Consider the following 22,049-nt stretch of genomic DNA (forward strand, 5'->3'; position numbering starts at 1 on the left):
GGAGCCAGCTAGCTTCGGGCATCGTTTGCACAAGACACAGCGCATAGTCGTAGAGGTCGGGACGACTGCGGAATGGCTGGACGATGTCACGATGGTGGACGCCAAGAAGTCGAAGACATGAGGCAGATGATCTGGTTTCTACCATTCCATTCCCGGTCGGTCGGTCGGTCGTCGTCGTCGTCGTCGTGTAACGAAGTTGTTGGACTGTGGACTGACCAGCAGCAGCCGCTACCTAGCGTGGTACCAGTGAACCAACAGATAAGGACCGAGACCTTCGTCCTTGTCTCGGTTGCGACTGCACCGACTCGTTGACCCAAGGGAGACGGGAAACCATGCAGAAGGGGTGGGTGTGCCGGACGTAGCAGCGGAGGCATAAAGCTGCCATCGTTAATAAAACGTATAGATAAGTTTATGCATAGTTTTGCCAATTTTACATCCCACCCAAGCGCTCTCTTTCGCTCTCTTCACTCCGGAGCCAAGCTCCAACGGAGACAACGTTGGCAACGTTCCCTTGAATCGGGCCCCCCTTTTGGAATGCTTCTTCAGGCACGGCACGGCACGGCATGACGACATCGGTGGTCATATCGTCACGGGCCGAGCAGCAGGCTGCCAAGAAAGTTTTTAATTAAGGCCAAAGTAGTAGTGGCAGCAGTAGTAGAAGCAGTATAGGTTGCTGGGCTGGGAATAGTCGACCCCTTTTTTATTACTTTCCAACGAGGTGATGTCAAACGAGGGATATTCTCGGGCTCGTGTTCCGGGTTGCGCCCCGATGCCAATCCGCCAAATTCGGTTCGATTCCCGGGTACTGCAAGAACGCTTCCGGCAGCAGCAATTGAGCGAAATGCTCAACCGGAGATGGCCAGCCAGGAAAAGTTATTAATTTACGAGCGAATACGAAGCTACGTAGAGAGTGTCGTAAAAAGGATTACTTTTCGATCGATCCCCGGCATCCCCGGCAGCGTTGTTGTTGTTCACGGAATCCCCAAGCCCCGTTCGCAGAATCCTTGGCACTGGAAGTTTCTTTGTTTTATGATCGATGCCCAAATACGATGTTAAGGGGGGGAGAGGGCTTGGCTTTATCGCTCTTTATGTTTCAGTGCAACGTTTAAACCATGTTTCTTGATTTTTGAACCAGCACTTACCAGAAAGACACGCAGACAGTTGTAAAGTAAGTCGTATAGGCATGTGGTAAACGGATGTAAAGATGTTAAACAGATCCCTTTTGTTTTTTAAGAAGAAGTGTGTAAATTGATAAACATTGCTCCATAAATACGTTGTGCTGCTCGAGCTGCACGATCCACTGCTAACCAGGCCGAGCGTGAATCTGCCTTTGCCGATTGTATTGGTGGTCCAGGTGGAGCGCTCCAGTCAGCGATATAGATAGCGCGAGAAAGAGAGAGAGAGACAGAGGAGAGGAAGACAGGAGCAGTTCTATCGTTACGGTTCATTTGGCTTCGCTGCTCCGTAAGCATCCGCGACAATTTATCAACGATTTTGGTCCCCGTCGCGGTTCCCAGGCCACGTCGTGGTTTCGCTGCTCGACCAGAGGAGGATTTGCTTCGAGGATTTATTGGGCCGGGGGAGGAAGAGAAGAGAAGAACGGTGGAGCAGCAGCGTGTATAGGCGCATAAAAAAACTCCCTACCCCTGGCCTGGCCTGGCCTGGCCCTAGATGGCATCCTTCCGCAGCATTAATCTTCGCTTGTTGGTTTTATGCTGACAGCAGCGTGAAAGCGAACACAATACCTGCTTCTGCCTCGGTCCGGGACCGGGATTGGAAGGGGGCCATCCGGTGTGCGGTGTAAAGGTGAATGTTGGCGCGCACACACACACACACGCGCACACACACAGCAACTGGCAGCGCACATGGACGACCGGTTGCATCGAGTAGGAATCCTGAGCTGAGTTCTGTTTACTGTTGGTCTAGCAATCGTGCGGTCACAAAGCACCACAGCATCCCTGCTTTGAAGCTGTTGGACAAAAACAATAGACACCACGAACAAAGCAGAAACACTTACATCTGGATGGGTCGATGTCACGATATTCTACGAAACGTCCAGTTAACGTTTTAAAACAAAGGTTCAAAAACCCTCAGCCTCACCCGAACCGAACCGGCAACATAACCTCAAATCGAGGATATCGATGGTAACATGGAACCACAAAATGGGATCTTCTCAGTGTGCTCGTGGTGTGGTAATTTAATTCCGATCACCTCGTCAGCCGCGTTAGTAGTGAGCGGTTTATTTGTATTCTTACCACCGCACCTGGCCACCCCATTTGACCTCATTCCTGGTGGCTGCAACCACCCCCCGGGAGTCCAAGCGAACGAGAAGAGTTCAATTAAAATTCATCCTGATTAACGAGCGCATCATGCTGGCCGGTGCCGCGCATTTGTGTATGCAACAATGTTTCAGCATAACCATTAACCGGCGAGAGACCGTTAGAGAGAGAGAGAGAGCGCCTAAGGGAGGGGGCCCTGGATTTAGGCCATTGTGCCAACAAAGGCCACAAAGGCCAGCTGTTTTTCCCCGGGATTTCGCGCTACCGGGAAAAGTAGATGATTGATGCCGCGCACCATCCGCCCTCCATCAACACAAGGCCGGATGCGCTCTATAGTGTTCCCGTTCATGCAAATGTGTGAACCCTATTTCTGGTTGGCCGTTTGTTTTTATCCACTCGTTCCACTTGACCCCGACGAGTGAAAGGGTGAAGCGGGAGGCCCCGTTAATAGGTCAGTGACAAATGGCACTTTGCAACCACCAATCATTCGTTTGTTGTGTTATTTGGGTATTTAAAATTGAAATGAATTCTGCTTCCGCGGCGCAAAGCATACTGCGACATTAATGCTCATCTGGTGGCAACGCTTCCACACTATCGGAGTGCTGGTTACTGATTCCAGTCCTGGAGGAGCACCAAGTAAGCGTTCGTGTCAGAATTAGGCGAAGCGTATCCACAAACTGCCACGAACCGGGACAACCGGAACCGGGACCATCCCGAATATGACAAAAACGACGTCGTTCTGGTCCGGACTGGTAACCGGTTTTTGGAGGCACCCTGCCATGCATATGTGGCCCTCATTCCTATAAAACCGCTGGCGTTTTTAATGCGATCGTTCGCTCGAGCGAAACAAGTTCCGAGTGGTTTGGTTCCAAAGCTCCATCCTCCTCCCTCCTTCCTCGACTCCACCTAATCCGGCCACCAACAACAGCTACAACACCAGGGACCAGTTCGCGTGAAGCTTTGACGCACCCGTGAAGCACCCTAAATTGCTCACTTCCAAACCTCGGCACTCCACACGTGGCCTTCGAGCATGTGATTATCTCTTGAAATTCGAAATCTCAAAGGACACCCCACCCCCCATCCACCCACCCAGAAAAGGGGTGAGGGTCTGTAATTACCGTGGAATGCAAGTGTTGGCAGCCAGCCGCCTTGTGCCAGACATCTCGACGTGCGACGATTCTTCTTAGCAGCTCCTGGCAGACGCCAGTAATGTGCTCTGCCAAGACGCGACACACCGAACGGGAGGTGTTTTCGGGGGGTGTAGTGAAGGTGAACGCATGCGTGGAAATCAGCAGCATACCCACCCCATCTAATTTCCCTCCCTTCGTCCTTCGCAAAACCAGAGGCACACGGGTAACGAGCTTATTCTTTATGGGAAGCTCTGTGGGAAGCGTTTTAATTGCTAAATAATCATCTCAAATTTATTCCTACGGCCCGCTCCTATCCCTAAGGGGATCGTGGGTTGTGGCCAGAGAGGGGGGGGGGGGGGTATAGGGTTCTTCTTCTTGCGTAACACGACATCGGGAGGGGGGTGGGGTTCGGAAGTGGTGGAACCTATTTAACGTTCCACTTCAACCTGCTTAATGTTGCTGTAATTTGCTTCCGGTTCCCGGAACGGAACCGGAGGGGCAAGCTTTAAGGCCTGGTCCAATGCCGGTCCAGGACAGGGCCTTTCCTTTATCCTTGTCCCCCCCTCCCCTCCCCGTAGCAGCACTATGAAAGCTGACGCTCTATGGAGTCGAGTGTTGAGTCGAGTGGTTCTCGCACTCCACACTGACTGACGGACAGCGTCGTCCGTTCGCCCATCATCGCATAGAGGCATGAACATAATTTTCACGAAAGCGGCCGAGAAGGGTGAGGTGTAACTCTTGCCTCCTTTCCTGTAACGGTCGCGTAACAATGTGCTAACTTTTCACGAAAGCTTTTCTTTCGTCCATGGCCTTTGGGGCGAGTCTCGCGATCTCGGCCGCCGGTCTGCCGGACTTACTTTCAACTTAACCCGACACCACCACCACCACCATTCTGCTTCTTGCTCTCGGCCTGGCATTTTGTGGGGTGTGTGTGTGTGTGTGTGTGAAAAGTTGGCCGAACCTCGCGCCAACTCCACTATTCTGCGAACTCCGATAGAACGTGATTCCTCCCGAAGCTCCCGGGTATGACGCTTTGACGCCGCTGTTGTGTCCGTGGGTTGCGGCCGGTCCGACAATCCTTTCTCGTTCGCTCACAGGGCCGGGGTGGTTTGTGGCTTTTTGTGGTTTTAGATCGAGCGTACGGAGCGTACGGTGGCCAAAAAAGGGATTATTCGCCTCTTCGCGGTGGCTCGTAGCTTCTAATGCAGCGCCGCGCACCGATGGCCACGAGGATCAAAAGCGACAAGCGACGGCGAACGGTGGTGTGGAGTGGAGTGGAGGGCAATCCGTTCATTTCGAGCAGCGGCAGCAGCAGCAGCACAGTTATAGCAGCAAGATTTAAGATGAACTGTGGTCCCATTAGTTCGTTTTGGTGGTTTTTGTTCGCTAGTATCTCGACGCTAGTCGCCATGTCCGCCGACATTAACTGCCAGATGGAAACGACTTCCAGCTGCATAATGCTCATTGAAGGCACCACGAGACAGCAAAGAGAAAGAGAGAAAGAGAAAGGGAAGTTTTATCTACTTCGACCCCACCCCATCGCCACTATAGTGTGGCGTGTTTAATTATGAAGAAAGATGTTGCTCTAGCAAATGAAATGGATTTCGCACAAATCTGGGAACTCCACTCCATAAAAACGAAGGGGGCTAGTGCAAGATGAATTACCCCGAAAAGTGCTCCGCCCGAACGGCGCATAAACATAAAAATCGACATTACTACACTGCTGGGCAGCTCCATGGATGGAGCCTGGAAGAGAGCAGAAAAGTGTCGATAAATTCTCGCACTCGTAAAAACAAACACAGTTCGTTCGGGCGTTCAGTTCTACGCAAATCACAACCTTGCAACCTTGTAGAGTCCCGATTCGGTCGTAACGGGGTTTGCAGCGTTTTTGTGCGCCGGCATTTGGAGGCAGATAAGCAAATCGCGGATTTATTTCTATTTTTGGGAACGATCGCACTTCCTGCACCATCCGCACCATCGGTTCCCTGGGGCTTCGCAGCCCGTGTGCGGCCCCCGTGACCTTGGAGAGTTGGTTGGTTGGTTGGATGGTGCCGGGTTTTTTTTTTGGTTTTTGCTTTGCCGCGCCTTTCACTTTGCCGATTCCACTGGGCCGCGCTTCTTGGAGTGTTCTTGTTCTTGTCCGTGGTTGGCTTGAATGTTGTGCTGGCAAACAGATTCTGGTCAGCAGAAAAGGATGATGATGATGATGATTCGGCAAACACTTTTATTTGGGGAAAGGTTTGCGTTGATCATCGCAACGAACACAGCAGTCTAGTAAAGTGGGGTGATGAGTTTTGCAGAACGTATATTAGCAAATCATCGGAGTAGACATTGATTCCGAAGTTCGAGGTTCAGTTTTAGTATTCGTGCTCGCCGCGATGCTCCGTTGTGTTCAGTGCTTTGAAGGAATCCGCGGGCGCGGTATCCGTTACACGCTCGAATCAGTCGAAGTGTACCCGTACACATCGAATTACCCGCTCTCGGTGGAAGGACCAATCTGGACCAATTCTCGGCCAATAACAACCTTCGGTAAGCAGCAGCGTCAATCACATCGCGGTTTAGCTTTCGAGCGCGCTTCTCGCGCTTGATAAACAAAAGGCAACCGGCCATATCGAGCCGGTTTTGCCAGTGGCGACGGCCACCGCGGTTCTCCCGTCACGTCCCAGTGCGCGCACGCGAACCGCGAGATGTCCGCGCGCGACTCCAAGAGCCGGAGCTGGCGGTGGACGCGGATTTCGTTAAAAATTCAATAGCCGCACGTGGGGGGCCAGGGCGGAAACTCTGAATGGTGGCGGTCAGGTGTGACATGCAAGCTACGGAACACAGAGAGAGAGAGAGAGAGAGAGAGGCCATGTGGTTGGCCTGTGCAAACGCAAACTTCATGTTCCAGGCCAGAACCACCGCCTACACACGCAGCACGCACTCCATCACCCCGGGGGGGTTGCGAGCAGAAGCGCGAGCGACGAAAGAGAGAGAGAGAGGAAGAGATAAAGAGAGAGAGAGCGACCGAGCCACAACGAGAGGTTGAGCGCGGACATCAATTATGCTTTCGTCGACGGTTTTTATGCTGCCAGCGCGAGATCCCGGCCACAGCCTCCTGCTGAGAGTGTGTGGGATGTTCGGGACGACGGAATCGATGAACCCGACACGAAGATCGAGGAAGAGAGCGAGAGAACGAGAGAGTGAGAGAGCAAGGAGAGTATCCGTTCCACGAGGAAGAAACCGGGTGCCATCGCAGGGAGGGCGGTGCGGCTGCTGGAGAAAGCAGTGCAGGGCCAGCAGGCTCTATACCAGCTCGAGATGCTGCGTCCCGAAGCTGGAAGCCGAAGCGAAGGAAGGAAGGCCGTGGTTCCGGCGATGCTGGCTGAGCGAGCATAAACCATCGGCTGCGACCAGTGATGCGCTCTCGCGTTCGCTCCGCGCTCTTCATCGATGCGCTCTCTGCGCGCTCTCGTGAGGTGGTGGTGGTGGTGGGCCGCAGAAAGACCGACGACGAGCATCATCGGTCGCCGCGGCAGGTTCTGAACCGAGTTCCGAGTACCGAGCGAACCATCTTCCTGTGCTGTCGTCGTCGTCGTCGTAGCGTCTCGAGCCTGCTGTCATCCGCCTACTGCCATCGGTCTGTGTCGCAGCAGAGTGTAACAAATCCCCTGTTCGCTTTGGCTCTTCTGGCTGTAGCTGGTGGGTTTTTTTGGGTGTTTTTTTTTTTATTTGAGTGTTTAAGGAGCGGTTGCCAAAGCGATCAATGCACCCGCACGATACCAATAATCAGGATAATCAGGACATTCGCCGTGAAGTGAAACAGTAAAACGGCCAAGTGACGATTTTTGTGTCTCCTTGTGTTGAGTGTGTGTGTGTGAGTGTGTGTCAGAAGAAAGCAAGAAAAAGACCGAGCGAAGAACTTATGCTGCTTATGGACGCTGCTCGTTCACAAACAACAGCCGAGATTCGCAACTCAAGAAGCGATACTGCGAAGATGCTGCGAAGCAATGGCCAGCAATGTGTGTAGAGAGGCGTGTGTATTGGTCGATGATGATGATGCGTGGCCACACGATTAAACGCTCGAGTTCCGTGTGGACTGTATGTGCGTGCGTGCGTGCGTGCCAGTGTGTCTCTGAGGAGAAGAAGAGAAAGAGAATGGCGTTGGCTGGAATGGCGGCGGAGAGGGAGGGAATGGGATGGATCTTTAAAAGGCCGAACGGGACACCCCAAAGGGTGGTGCACGATGATTCCCCGCCGGGGGGGATGGCGGGTTAGCGGGCAGGTTGTGAAGCTGTGATGATGTCTTTTGCCCCTTCCTCTACTGGCCCGTGGCCGCTGGTTTGGTGTTTCTCTGCGCTGCGCTGCGCTGGTTGATGATTACGCTTCGAACTTTCCTCACCCCTGGTTGGGTGTGGGTGTAGCGGGTGTCCCGAACACACACTGGAACACGAGACCGAGACCGCTAGAGTGAGAGTGCGCACAAGAAGGGAGAAGGAGTGCAAGAAAGAGAGAGAGAGAGAGAGCGAGACAGCAAAGGGAGGGAAGAAATAGAAGAAGGCGTAAATAAAGAAACAACCCCCGATCGGACGGGGTGAAGGTTGAAGGTGGAAGGTGGAAGAGGGGATGGAAACCAGCGAGGAAGAGGAACACATAATGGTAGATGCTGGACTTGGCCTGGCATGGCCTCGCGTCGTTCCATGGGTTGGGAATAGCGCTAGGGTTGCTGAGATTCGCTTTTTTGCACATTCGCACACAGACCGTGCATGCATGTGTGTGTGTGTGTGTGTGTGTGTGTGTGTGTGTGTGTGTGTGTGTGTGTGTGTGTGTGTCTGTGTGTGTGTGTGTCTGTGATGCTGTCCTTTCCTTTCACGGCCTGCTGCTCTGTCTCTTCGGTTCGGTTTTATGCTGTCTCTACATTCATTGGGGACCGACCATCATGTTGGCCAAGATTGGCGACTTGGCGAGCGAGGTTCTAGGAGAAGATGGTGGTGGTGCACAGACGGAGACAGAGCCGCATCAACCATAGCTATAGCTGGCGGACCTGGGTTGCTGCCTCTGGTGCCATTGACCGTAACCGGTACCCCCGGAAGGCCTCGTCGGCGCGGTTCGCGCATCCACAGCCCCCGGGAGGGGTAAATAAACTCAATTGAGAGCTGCTGCTGGCACTGGAAAGTGGCACGCGCATCACCAAGAGAAGGGATGGGAGGCCCCACAGCGAGCAACTGATTCCTCGTTCGTTCGTTCTAAGAACAGCTCAAAACCGAGAAGGGAAGCCATCTCTCCCGGAAAGGGGCGAGCTCCTCCTCCCTCGCATCCATCGATGGCCGATAGGAAAAGCGGTCTTCGCATAATGCAAACTCCTTGTTTAGCCTAACATTGTCAAACATGCTATGCATGCGCCGCCATGTTTACTGAGATCTAGAACACCGAGAGTACTACAACAGACTACTCCCCAGATCCCCAGTCCACCCATTAATTGAAAGCATTAAAGCCAATCGAGAAAATTGAATAGATAACCCCTCCACAGCCTCACAACAAAAGCATCTCCTGACAGATCCCCCCACACCCTGGCCAGTGTGTGTGCACCGCATACATCCCGCACAACCAACAAAAGACCATTAACATAGGTTCCGCTCGCACTCGAAACATGAAACCATGGTAACGGGTGTGTGTGAATGCATGTCGCGCGTGATAACACAACAACGGCCAACAACAGAGATGAGGGCGTTGTGAGGTTAGGGAGCAGCAGCCATCGATCGATGAGAGGGGACTTCGCGGTGCCGTTATCTCTGGTCGTTTGGAAATAGCCCCAGCGCATAACCGCCTCAGACTGGCTGGCTGCGGTTGTGTTGTGGGGTTGTTGTGCGATTAGAACCAGGCTGAACACATGATAAGAAGAAACCTCTACAGTGTTCTGGCTGGCGCATTGTGATTTATTCGGCTGATGCGCCTGACACGGATGACACTTTTATTTGTTGCTTTCCGATTCCGATCCAATCACAGATCGGTGTCGTTCTGTGTCCCTTGTTTAACTCAATATAAATATACTAACGGGGTCGAGTAGCTGGGGTCACCAAAAACCCTACCCAAATGGTCCCTCCTGCGAGGCGAGATATTGATAATTTGTTTATTTCCAGAATCCGAGGCTCATAAATTGTGGTCGAAACCAAGTGTTATCAAGTCGCGCTGATCAACAGCAGCAGCAGCAGAAGCGAAGCGGATCAACAGATTGACTGTCAGTGGCTAGTGTGCGCGCGTGTGTGTGTGTGTGAGTCTCTGTGTGTTCCAAGGGCTGTTTTGTCAGTGGCCATCGCGAGAGCGCCGAGAGGTTGTAAGGCGTGAGATTTGATAAATTACCTCGAAAACCGTTTGGCCGTATCCGGCGTTCCGATCAGCGAGCAGCAGCCACAGCCACAGCAACAGCAACAGCAACAGCAACAGCTTCTGTATAATCAACAGGATACATCGACGAAGGTAAGTCGAAAGGATAACGCGGGAAGCCTAACCGCGTGACGTGGTTGGTTGTTGATTCCGCCGATAGCTTAGTGTCCCGGGATATGGGGTAGAGGAGTGATTGGCACGGATGTACCCGGGGGGGCAGCCTACCAAAATTTGATCCCGCGGTCTTAAGACCCCGGCCATCGACCATGGTGTCGACCTAGGGCAGTGATATTGGGTGTTAATAAATATAAACCAGGCCGTAAAATACGTTTTTATGGCCCCAGACCCGGTTCTATAGGAGCTGGAGATGGGGAGACAGAGTGTGAGAGAGAGCAGGGCTTGGGGTCGATTTTCGAAGGCAATACTTGTCTTTAGGTGGTATCGGTGTACACAGGCGCACACGCCTCGCGCACCTTAACACCTTTCACAATCTGCCAGCCACAAGCCTGCAAAGCCTCGTGAATGTATGCCGGATGGATTAATTGTTGGATAATTTTACGAGCCCGTGGGTATCGTAAATGTCACAAGAGAGCGTCAACGAGTGAGGAGGCGGCGTTTGGCGTTGTTGGTGGGGGGTGAACTGTAAACTGTGCGAACTCCCCAAAAACTGTAAATGTCAATCCGCTCGTGTTTTGGTTTGGCATAAAATGTTCCGATGAAAGGTTAAATGTAGTTTGCGGCACTTCGTACGCATTTTGGCATCGCTTTAATCCACTTTACGCTATCCCCGGACGTACCATCGCGGGGGTGGAAAGCGGAAGTTCATTCACTTGGCTAAAAGACAGTAAACGTCCTCTTGAAGGACCCGGCCCCCTTTCCCCGGGTGGAATGCTGGGGCACAAACTTACTTTTGCGCTGCTTTTTTGGTACGGTTCCCCGCCATGATTGAAAAGATGGAGATGGTTGGTCATTTTGCATCCCCTGCCCGGCGCTATCTCCAGATTAAAATCTCCTTTGTCAACGTGCGCGCGCGCGCGGGCGACGACTGTGGTGCGTCCATTATGCGGCCCTGATTTACGTCGTCCTGAAGTTTTCAATTTCCTTATCCCCTCGTCCGGAACGGAACACAAGAAGTCAGGAAGGTTCGAGAGTTCTGTCTTCAGTAACTGACGGTCTTCTTTGGCATTGGGCAGCACCAGCTCCGTTCGTGGTCGTCGTCGTCGTCGATGTGGAGTGCAGAACGGGTTAAGCGGGAGTGTCTCGATTTTCTTCGAATTGGCAATAAATCTGATTAGCTTTCCGAAGGCTCAAGCCGATCCACCGAAGGCAACCTTGCCAAGGGAATGGTTTTCCATCGCAGGGCAAAAAACGGATTCCCCCTATCGGGGAGGGGACCGGGAGGGGGGGAGTGCAAACTCGAGATGAAACTCGAACCCCTCACGCTGGCTGGCTGGCTGGCTGGCTCAAGAAACCATTTGGCACACTAGCATTGGCTAGCGAGTGTTTTGCGTGGGAGTTGCGGGCCAAGAAATCGAAAACCTCTCCCCCCTATTCTGCTTCGCAAAGTCGAAACCCGGGGACACACACACACACACAGCAGGGCAGCAGAGTATAGTGTGCAGCACACCACTTACGAACCACTACCACCCTGGCTGTCCCGGGTGCTGGTAAGATGGAACGTTCTCGATAAGTTTGAGATTGGTACGCGCGGAGACCATTCGGTCCCGGGCGGGGGTTTGCGAGGTTGGGACGGGAAATTGCGTTGCATCGAGGGTAGTTTATCGTTTTCACACTTTCACTGGCGCAGAGAGAAAGGGTGTGTAAGGGGGGTGGGGAAGATGTCGGTCGAACAACGGACGGGACCGTGTCGAGTGTCCGACCGACTCCGGCTGCGAAAGTCGAGCTGAACATTAGTTTTCTGTCAGCTACGTAGCTGAAGCCTGCTAAATGGAAGGAATTACTAATTCCGACCTCAGTGGCGCTCGCAGTGAAGCAGTTCCGAAGTACGGTGATCGATGGGGTCCTTCCTCTTCCCCTTCCCCTGAATCTTATCCAGTAGTCAACGATGCCAATCCGTTCCGAAACGGGCATAGTCAATACGCATCTCTGTATAATACGAGGACCATCGAGCCCCACTCTACGGAGATGGGAGCGGTACCGAGCTCGATTGACAACAAGATGGCCTCCGGCCTTCGAAAGCGCAATTGACAGGAGTAGAGTGTACCGGCAAGTCCCCCTTGGAACGGAGCTGGAGCTCTATATATTGCTTTTTGTCTTGGCGCCTACGCTCCGAATCGATGGCGACACTGGAGACAAAATTAATCCCCTGCCAGGGACATATCGTGCGGCAAGAACATACGACACACACACACACACACACACACCCGGGTTGATGCCTCCTGCTAGATTGCTGCTTTCATTCCCGCCTGAATGACGTTCACCTGACAGTTATGAACGGTGCTCTTGTTTACCACGTCGATCCGGTACATCCGCATCGCATAGGACGAGGGCGAGGGCAACTGGGTGGAAAGAAAAAAACCCCCCCTGAAATCTCATCCCTTGAAAGGACACGAAAACTATCCTTCCAACCTCGCTGGCTCGCTCTTGGCGGTGGCCTGGTTGGTATTCGCTGGCTCGGAGAAAACCCGGTTTTTCCTACCAGCATGTCGCGTATCTCCTTCCTCTCGAGCATCTCCGTTCCGTTGACATAGCGGCCATCGTCGGCGAGGTTCGCCCCCTTTTGGGACGAGGGTTTTGTGCTGTTTATGTTTCCGTGTAGTTCCGGATCGTTGCGTCAAGTGGATGAATAGAAAAGCAAAACACCCGCTCGCAGAGCGGAGAGGAGAAAATGGTCAATATTTTATATCCCTTTTTTGCTCGGTTGAAGTTGAAATCCCTTTGCGACGGTGACGGCAGAGGATGTTTCTTGGCTGCCCTTAAAGCGTGCACGGATCGATTCGCCTTTTTTCTAACTTTAATGTGGCTGATCCATTTCGCTAAAGAAACGCGGTTCTATGTAGAGCGTGTTTCGTTGTACTTCGTGCTCGCCGAGCCCTGAATTCGAATTTACCTCACTTTGTTAAAGCTAGCGTCTACGAAGAAGCGCGCAGGAGCAGCTTCTAGCGGGACATTTCCGGGGACTGATAAGATAATCCTCACTTAAAATGCAGCCAGCACAGGAAGAAGCATAAGTCCATGAAGCCAGCCGTAACATTGGGAAGCTTAGCGCAGAACAGAGTAAAGCCGCCGAGCCCACCGAGCGAGCGCCACATTAGCATATGTTCGCATCAATGAAGCACAATAAGTCATCCTTTATTGCGCTCGGTTTCCAGGGCGGAGTGGGCTCTCGGTGAGCCCTGCAGACACTATGTCTCGGTTTCTCTTAACCATCAACTTTGCCCGAACTTCCTCCTATCGCCGGGCCGGACCGGGACGGAGACGCAAAGCCCTGAAGTTGCTAATCTTGCGTCTCATGCGCCCGGCTGCGGAACTTTGGAACGTCAATTCACCCCAGCACTCTTGTACACGCTCTGAATGTTCCCCGTTTCCCTTGAAACTTGGTCACCGGTATTCCCTCGACACTCGACGACCGGGCGACATTTTTTTGTCAAGCAGCAGCACGTACCGTTCCACGTATCCTTCGATACCACCGACCGACTGCGTGGATTGTGTGTTGTTGGTGTAGGTTTGTTTTTTTCTGCTTTTATCGCTCCATCTTCATCAGTTTTTTTTTTCGCTCTTCTGCGCTCTTCTGCGCTCAGCTTCACTTCGGAGAAACACTTCAATCCCGGATGGCTATCAGCAGGCCATACAGCTTCTTAGATGTTACTCGGTTGATTATCCTTTTCAACCTCGGCACCCTGGCAACAAGCATAACATCCCACAGGCCGCAGACTGTAGCCGTTCAACCTGCAAGTGTTGAACCTTTTGTGTCAGCAATTTTCCATTTTCACCTCCAGATCCTTGAGAACACTCGAGGCACATCGATTGGTCGAGGCCTTGAGCGCCGCAGTAACAGTAGTTGAACAGCAGTTTCGAGAGTCTTAAGAGATCTATAAAAATGATAAACAATCAACGATTCTCCTCGAGTTGTTGGCGCCGCAACTTTGCCACGTTTCAATCAATAAACTTTTGACAGTCGGTACTTCGGTTTCGGTTCGGTTTACTGAAAAGTATCGAGCTCGGAACGTTTCTAGCACGGCAAAGATCGGCTCTTCACCATCATTTGCTTCGCCCCCCACAGTATCACAATATTGTTTTATGCCACTTCCACCCTAGTGCTCAACTCGTCGCGTTATTGGCATCGCTGAACAACAACAGACCTTACTACTGTGCGAGGGTGCATACTAAATGAGTTGAAGCAATAAGTGGATCGGAGCCAGCAGGGCTCCATCAAAGTTCGTCACTTAGACAATGAGGCACTAGGGACTTCCGCTTTCCTCGCCGCTCAAGCAGCACCCACCGTTAGGCCATCACTCGCCATCACTCGTCCTCATCACTCGATGGAGATGAAAGTGACAGTTCATTTATTAACGATTCGCCATTAATTTCTTGTTGCAGGTAAGCATCCAACCACCACCTTGGGCGGGGCTTGTCATTCCCTAGTTTTTTTCGCAAACACGGACACGGACACTCCTGCCGGAACGTCGGATCCTAGATAAGATAGTAGCGGGCGTCCGGGGCCGGCAAAAGGTAAGAACGCGATGGCGCACGGTGTGCGATAAATGTATTCAAAGCTTCTTTCTCAATTAATCACCACGGCAAATGAAGTTCGTAGAAATGAAATGGGCCGGACTGGGTTGCGGAGTTGAGGGGTGGTGGTGCTGCGCATTGCGATGTGCCGGTGATGATAACCATTGAGCATCAGCATCATCAGCATCATCACCACCATCTTCGTCATCGCGCCCGGGCTAGGGGCTAATGGAACCGTTTCACGGTTGAAGCGTTTCACGGCCGGCGGGCTATAGCAAGAGTGCCGATTGTTGTTCTTTGAACTTCAAAAGCATTCCAAACAAGACACAGCAAAGAAGCAAGGCAAGTCCCCACCGAGGTCTGGTTGAGGGGCGGGCGGGCATAAATTGAGTTAAAACTCTGGTCCTGGTCTGAGTATTTCTTACGATTCCATGTAATTTAAAATTATTTATCATCCTTTCGGTTGGCTGTGCTCGGCCAGCTGCAGGAGTATTCCAGATAAATGAGGTTTCCTTCGGCTCGAACCAGTGCAATCGGTATCGCACTCGGCGGGAGTCTGGAGAATGTCGAATTCAATCCAGACCATCCAGACCAGCTGCACACCATGCTCTCGAGAGATATCGTCTATTGCGCGTTTGGTAAATTGTTTAAATCAGCACCGTGGCGTGTGGTGCAAGATTTGAAGTTCACCTTATCGTCCTGAACGCACACACACACACACATGCACGTGTGCACGCACGCGCGCCGGCAACTCAATTATGGCAAAGTGGAAATGAGCAGTCTTTATCCAGTGAGTCACTACTCCGGGCCGCACTAGTAGTAGCTAGCAGTACGTGCTGCTTCTTGGTTGCGCTTTGCCCTCGGTGAATCACTTTGCCAACTCCACCCACCTTCCCACCCTCCCCGGGGGGGGGGGGGGGGGGGGGGGTCTGCAGTCTTTGTGTCGCCCAGTTATCGACGGCGACCATCATCATTCTGGCCTCCCCTCCCCTCCCCCCGGGGCACAGCCGGGCATGAGTAGTACGGGCATCTTCGTAGCGCTATACGTGACCATGATTGTGCATCGTCAAGCTGCACAGTCACGTGAAAATGGCGTCAAACTTACGCTATTTAGCGCCGGCACAATACTTTCGAGGCACTTTTCGAGGCACTGGGACTGGGACTTGCTCGGCTTTCCCTGGGCGGAATGTCCACTAGATGCCGAGCGAGTGGAACCATCTACTACGTTCGTTCAATGTGAGCTCGTAGAAAGGACAAAGTTAGTCGGACGAAAATGGGACGCCGATGGCGGAGTTGAGTAGCGCTCAAGTGTAGCCTTAACCTTTATGCACCGGTATGGGGGTTGGGGCTAGGGGTGTACGAGTGGAAGCTCTCGCTGAAGAGCCATTTGATGTTGTCACCGTACAACTTCCCGGGCACTTACTTCAAGCGACTCGTTCTCTCGACCGGGCGACCGACACGATGGACACACACACTTCCGGTATCGGCCAGGTGCTGGTTGCTGGTCTTGTTGAGACTGACTTCACGAAGATAACATGATATGGTTGGCAGAGAAGCAGTAGCAGCGGTAGTAGTAAGGTCCCTACTCAAAAGAAGAACCAAACACTATCGAAAGCGAGAGAAAGAGAGAGTGCTTTGCAGAAGCAGCAACATCACCACATATACACGGGAAGTTTTTGTGTTCGGAAGACTCTGTGTTCTGTCGGTGTCGGCCTTCAGTTCAGTAGCGCTCCATGGAATATGGGATATTGGAAGCCCCTTTGTGCGCGGTACAGCCGGCGACTGGTGCGCATCGTTGTGACAAGAGCACGAAGCTTCCATTTCATGCGGCTTCGGTTTATGTCTTTCATCATGCGGTCGTCATCTCCGTGCCCTACATCGTTGCCAAGCCCTAAACCGAAATGAGAAGAGGGGGGCGGCTTCATCATGCGATTGATTCCTTCCCAAAACCGCAGCAGTATCATCTACTCCATTTACCCCGATCAGCACACTACGTCTCATGATCATGGGATACGGTTGACGACCGTTCTTTATGCTGTTGTGGTCACGACGGCACCACCAAGTCGAGTGCCTGGAGATGCCCGGTCGTTTGTACATCTTGCCCGATACAGCGCAGCATTGGTTTCGGTAGTGTTCGGTTCTCATACGCACACACCACGGGCACGGGGCACATTAGTATAATAACGATTACGATATTAATGATGATAAATTATCTAATTTTCCACAGGGACACAATTTATGCTCGCTCGTGCACCGCTCGGTCGCTTCGACTCGGTTGATGATGTGATGTTCCGATGTGTGCTCCCCGGGGCTACTATCCCTTTGCTGTTGCTGTCTGCTCCCAAGTGGCTTCCTCTAGAGGCTGCTGCGAAAGGTCCTCGTTGCCTTTTTTCCCTGCACTTTCTCTTTCTCTCGCTCTCTTTCACGAACCATCGAGATCGGTCTCTCAGGTATGGCAGGAAAAGGGTGGGGGGGGGGGGGGGGAGATTCAATGTTGAGAACCAACTTTTTTGCTCTCGACGTACGAACGCACACAGGATACTGTTATCCGAAAATGGAGGACCATGTCCGGGGAACAGGCAAACCGGAAGCGAGCGAAACGTTGGTCCGGGAAGCTTCTGGAGCTTGAAAATTAATTAAATTTTTGCTCCACAAACGACCATGGAACCGAGGGCTGGGACAAGGCTGGTGGTGTGTGTGTGTGTGTGTGTGTGTGTGTGTGTGTACTTAGGCCCCTTTTCCGGTTAGACCATCGTTCATCTGGCGTTGGTTTGACGGTGTTTGGTGTATGTGTTTGGGGAGCACAGAGTGATAAAACCTCCCAAAAATACTGACCATTGACAAGGCCAGTTTCCGGAGGGTTCTCCGGAGAAGACATGTAGCGGTTGGATTTTGCGAGTTATGACCAGCTACCAGTTACCTCGTGAACGTCCACGCAGCGGGTGGCCATGTTTGGATTAAAATTAAAATTCGATTCTCTTTTCCCACCCCTGATGGGAACTCGCGCGCGGAGTATCGGACTCGCGGTCGCGCCAAATTCACGCCAAGCCCCATAAAACATTGTTGCTCAACGCCGCGCATACATCACGCCAAATTAAATCGCTTTCGCTCAACATATCGCCATAAATTAAAACATCGAAAACTCCGACGGTCCGGTTCTGGTCGGTCCCAAATTTACGACATCAGGTCCCCCCCCCCCCCCCCCCCGGTCCGGTGGTCCCCCGGAATCGATTGGCACGATGCCAACCATTAGTGTGCGTGTGTGTGTGTGTGCACGAACCCCCGGGATCTATGGATCGGACTCAATGCTCTGCAGTGCGCGTTGATAGAGACGAATCGATACCACCGAGGATCCGAGGGGGGCGGGGGCGCTCGGTCAGCGAGCAGATTTCAAATATTTTCGACCATGTCGTCCCTCGCTTCCTGAGAGAGCAGACGAGTGGAGCGAAGTGAGCGGTGTGTGTGAAAAAGGGTTCTGCTGAATGCCGCTGGCAGCAGCAAGCGAACCGCAAGCGCCTCCTCCGAAACAGACACCGATGGACTGCGATTGACGTCAGTTCGGTCAGATCGGAGATAAATACTCGCGGGAAGTGGGGGGGAGGTTTTTCACTTTGGTGTGGAATGGAAGTGAAATGCTGTGCTGGAAAAAAAAGGGAGGCAACGAGGAGGAAAAACCGCATCCCACCACCACCTTTCAGATACAGACAGAGACTGCAAAAAAAAGAAGCCCGAATCCGGTTATCCGGTTCCGTGCGTTTCCTGCAGCCTCTGATGATAATTACTCAAAATTGAAAGTATCCCCACGATCCTTTTTTTCACAGGCACCATCTTTGGCGTATCACATTACAAGACACTCAACCCCTCCCCAAAAAAAAAAACGGGGGGAGGTTTTCGGTCCCGATTGGGCTCGATGCCAAATTGAAAACAGGGACCGAAAGGCGTCACTATGAGGGGCGACTCATTGTCGTTAAAATAAAATCTTTTCCTCACTTTTCAAAAGCAGTGCTTCCACGTTCCACGTGCCTTGTTTTGGTTGACAATTTCATCACCCCCGAAGGGTGTTCCGCTTGGCCTGCGAGATACGATGGAGAAGTGGGACACTCGAGCATGAAGGAACCAAAGGAGATGATTCATCTTTTAGTTCGCCGGACGGAACATAGACATCGAGGTGTGCATCCTAGTGACATGTCATCGTGCAACGGTCCTGTCACTTTGCGGCCAACGAGTCCATTACAAGGGTGCAGAAAGCGGAAAATTGTAACCAAAAGTCGATCGATCGCTTCCGCCATTCGTCGGCCGGCTGGCTGGCCTGCCAAGCAGCTGCCACTCACTGGCCACTGGCCCGCCGAAAATGGAAACACATTTACCTGCCAGCAGGCGGCCCCCCAGGTCCTTGGGACCATCATCCGCAAAGCCACCGCACGAACGATCGCCTCAAAGGGGAACGCCGTGGAAACTGGGACACTGGCAACCAAACAGAAGGAAAAGAGAGGGAGAGTAAGGGTAGGGAGGGCAGCAGCAGCTAATGTTTTCTGTTACTTCGCGCGAAAAACTCGCGATGATCGCACGCGAACGAGCGCCGCCGCCGCCGCCACCGCGATATTCAATAACGCTGGCCGGGTGCCAGCCCGCGTGTTGTGGGAGGAGGGGCTGGGGGTCGTTTGGCGCGCAAATCGTTTTCCACCATTTGCACGCCATCGCCGCCGATCAAACGAATGGCTACCGTGGTTGCCGCCTGATCGGGCGTTTGGTAAGAAATTAAAAATAAATTCAATTTTCATTGCCCGGGACCGGAGCCACGGACTCGACGGGATGAGGAGTCGCTCGATTTACCTCGGATCATGTGGTGGCGATGCTGATGAATATGTATCCGATGGATGGTGCGCACTGATGTGTGCGTGCGCGCGCGCGCGCTGTGTGTGTGTGCAAACAATCAGCAAGCAACAAACATTCCCGAGCTGCATCTCGTTCTTCCGGCATCGCGGGCGCGGATGTTCCGCGTTGGAATGGTGGTGGCGTTGGCGTTGCGCTTTCCCGATCCAATTTCCCAGCGCAGGCAAATGATTAGGATTGACAGGTCGTGGCGTCGCGAGAACGACGACGACGACGACGACGACGACGAGGACGACGAGGACGAGATGACAGCACAAGTGATGGCCGCCGATCCCCGGACCCCGTCTCGTTGACATAATCGGATCGCAATCGTATGCAGGCGCACGGGGCGCTACTCCTCCTCCTCCTCCGGCCACACGCCATGCCTCAGACGCCGACGACGCGAAATTAAGAAACGAGAAAAACCTGTCTCCTGAAGAGGGGAGGCGGGGAGGTGGTACAGATCGGAATGAAAAGTCAATTTGCATAAATCGCTTTGGTGTGTGCGGGTTTTTGGGGTGCCGCCGTCCGTGGTGCTCTACAGGAGAAGGACAAGTTTCTGGAAAGCAATTAGCAACGGATATACGAATAGTAAAGAGAGAGAGAACGAGAGATAGACCTCATCATGGTGGTTCGACTACGTGGGTGTCAGCCTCGAGTCTTGGATCTTGGATGGCGGGCGATGGCGCAGATCCACCCAGCATCCAGCAGATTGGGTTTTCCGGAAGGCTGAGGATGGCCAAATATTGGAATTGCTTGATGGTAAATGATAATTCAATTCGTATCTTCCTCTTCCTGCGTTTCTCTCTCTGTCTCTCTCTTCCTTCCACTTTCTGCACTCTATTTCACTTCCTCTGCAAACACTTGTAGCGGACGAAGTGAATTAAAAGTTCTTTTTATTCGATCCGAGAGGCACGCGCTTCTCGCGATGAGAGAGAGAGAAAGTTAAATAGATATTCTCTGCCACTCATCGGCTAAGCAGCTTCCGATGATCGGTTTTATGTTTCGCGGATGGTGCGCCGAGGATGTTATCTGCCACCACCCTCCTCCCCAACATGGCCTTCATTTCCCTCTCTTCTTTCCCTTTGCTTTTGATCTTTCGATCGAGTATTCGCGCCGAGCGCTGCGGTCTGTGGTTTAAAGAGAGATTGCAAGCGGCCCAATTGAACGACCTTTTGGGTCAACGCAAACAACAACGCAATACACTCTCCACCAACACAAAATACCGCGGTATTGCAACCACAAGGGACCCCCGGTTTTGGTCGCTCAACATGTTTCGTGTTTGTCTCATGCCGGGGTTTTCCCAATCACAGCGAGAGAAAATGAGAGAGAAAGAGTCGATTTTCGGGTTCGGCATTTTCGGTGGCCTCAAGGCTCGACGAGAAGCCCACAAAGTCCGTAAACATCATCAGCATCCTTTCAATCAGCTTCTATAGCAGAGAGCGATCCTCGTTATCCGTCTGCACAATCTGGACCACGATATTGGGCCAATTTTTGGTGGTGCCCGGGGAAAACCGGAAACGGATTCGGTTTTTAGGGGAGGTTTCAGGGAGGAATGTTGCGTCCCCCCCCCCTCCCCCTGGGACAAAAGCCAGCGGATCCCTAGAAGCATTTTTATCCGGAGGAGTTTTTTCTTCTCTCCATTTCAACCACAAGCAATGGCGGGAAACCCTTTTCCCCCCTTTTTCCACGCAGCGCGCTCTCCTAGCCTCCCCTAGGTAAAAAGCTTCATCAAGCTCCGGAGACTAGTAGCCCCGGAGTCCGGGGCTGCGCCTGGTTCTCGGGTTTTCGGGCTCCGTGGCGTGCGAGTGGCAGCTGATGATGTAATTTTCGGATCATTTTCAGGCTCCGAACAGCGGACTCCGGAAAGTTTTTACTCCTAATTTCGTTACGACTCATCGTCGCCGTCGACGTCGTTCACAGGAAGTAGCATCGGCAGCAGCCGTCGTCTGCACTCCAAGGCAGAAGGACGTGCCGTGGAAGGGGCCGAGCGCTAACGATCTGAGAAAATTCAGTTAATTAGTGACGGAGGCGGAGGAAAACCAAAGTAATGATAACAAAGCAAGAAAGAAGTGTGCACGATGGACGGCGTTTCTCTTGTGTGTTGCACGGTGTTTATTTATTCTGACACGCCTCGGTGCTCCGTTTGCTGTCGGTCTCCGGTGCCAGTGCCAGTGCCGGTGCCGGTTCCCGGGCCCGCTGCTTGCGAAGGCAAAAATCGAAATCTGCTTGCCTTGAATGATTTGTGCCAAGCGTTTGTGAGTTTTGGGGTGTGCAGGGAGGGATGGTGGGTGGGTAAGGGGGTTGCTGAGTGCCCCCTTGGCTGTCCAGGATCATTATCTCCAAATCAGCATAGCAGATGACCGGCGGCAATAAGGCGGCCCCATGGCGCTTTTCTTGTTCGCGGTCGTTGTAGTAGGACTGTTAGGACTTTTCCCATAAATATCATCCCCTCAAAATGGCCGCCTGAGGAATAGAGGGAGACACGGTAGTGGGGGGGGGGGAGGGAAGAAGGGAAATTGGGTATCAAATTTTCATCCCCCATCCCTTGAACCGGCGACCGCGCCCACGATGGCCGGTAAGGATGATTTATGGAAAGCCGAAATCGAAAGCGATCGAAAAGTCGAACGCCGAGCGCGCGGGTGACAGATGGAGACAATAATGGCACTCGTTGGCTCCGCATGTCCGAAAGTGAAAGTAAATAATCAATCCC

At 52.6% G+C, this 22,049-nt stretch overlaps 2 protein-coding genes across 3 annotated transcripts in view; both read left to right on the plus strand.

The window, feature by feature from the left end:
* Window positions 1-9,569: 9,569 nt before the first annotated feature.
* Window positions 9,570-22,049, plus strand: part of LOC125954505 (uncharacterized) — a 47,881-nt gene continuing 35,401 nt past the window's right edge. The window contains exon 1 of one of the 2 annotated variants that reach the window (XM_049684888.1): window positions 9,570-9,865. The gene's annotated coding sequence lies outside the window, so the exon portion shown is untranslated. The remainder of the gene's footprint in view (window positions 9,866-22,049) is intronic. The other variant, XM_049684889.1, reaches the window with a different exon arrangement.
* Window positions 13,684-22,049, plus strand: part of LOC125954416 (nuclear hormone receptor FTZ-F1) — a 161,629-nt gene continuing 153,263 nt past the window's right edge. The window contains exon 1 of the mRNA XM_049684732.1: window positions 13,684-13,687. The gene's annotated coding sequence lies outside the window, so the exon portion shown is untranslated. The remainder of the gene's footprint in view (window positions 13,688-22,049) is intronic.

Source organism: Anopheles darlingi, chromosome 3, assembly GCF_943734745.1.
Source record: "Anopheles darlingi chromosome 3, idAnoDarlMG_H_01, whole genome shotgun sequence".
Taxonomy (NCBI): Eukaryota; Metazoa; Arthropoda; class Insecta; order Diptera; family Culicidae; genus Anopheles; species Anopheles darlingi.